Source organism: Phalaenopsis equestris, unplaced genomic scaffold (genome assembly GCF_001263595.1).
Source record: "Phalaenopsis equestris unplaced genomic scaffold, ASM126359v1 Scaffold206233, whole genome shotgun sequence".
Lineage (NCBI taxonomy): Eukaryota > Viridiplantae > Streptophyta > Magnoliopsida > Asparagales > Orchidaceae > Phalaenopsis > Phalaenopsis equestris.
In genome coordinates, this window is record NW_018225654.1 from 94836 (window position 1) to 95778 (window position 943).

A 943-nucleotide genomic window follows, 5' to 3' on the forward strand; every position below is an offset into this window, starting at 1 on the left:
GCCAATTTTATTTAATTAGGGCTTATATTTGCGTGGCAGTATCACACAAATTGCCTAGAAGATATGAGGTTTTACGTCGTATCGGACGACAACCTCGGAACCTAGAACGAGTTTAGGGCTTAAATCGTACGACAGAGCTATACGAATGCCTAAAGAAAAGATGGAGGATTTATGTTGCGTTAGGCAAATAACCTCGAAAACCTATGGATTGTTGTTTAATTTCTAGGAAAAGGAAAGGTTTTGCTGGGGAAGACATGTTCTGCTGTTGAAGATGGTCGTGCTGCCCACCGCGCTAGCTCCAAGCTCCTCGACGTGACGAGTTTAAGTTTTCTAGGGTGTCCGGTTATAGTATCAAATCAAACGGCCCTATGGTTGTAGTCCTCTAAACATTCTATGTAAAAAGGGTAAACAAGTTTAAAGTTATAAGATGTAAAATGCGCGATTCAGGAACGAACAGTAGCATGCAAGTGGAACAGTAGTAAGCAAAAAAAAACAGGAGTAGTACAACAAGCTATACATGAAGAATAGTAGCAAGTAGAGACAGGACAAGTGTAACATGTTGTATTAGAAGAGCAGTAGCAGATAGAAACATGACAAGTGTAACATGCTGTATAAGAAGAGCAGTAGCAGGTAGAAACAGAAAAATTAAGTACTGTAAAATGTAAAGCAAACCTGCATGCCCGTGAGATCCGGTGTCCCTTAAGCATAGCAAACCTAAACACATCTCCAAAAACAAAATCTGGAAGAAAACGTCGTCCAAGAAATCCGAGAAAAATCAACGAAAGAGACTCAAGTGAAAGAAAATCCTCAGGGAAAATCCCGAAAGAAAAGAAAAGTAACACGAGTGCTCCGTCCCAAAACTTCGATAAAACAAAAGAAAATTTCAAGTGAGGGGGACCGCAAGCACTCGTATGGGACTAGGCTCAGATATATTTATTCTCGA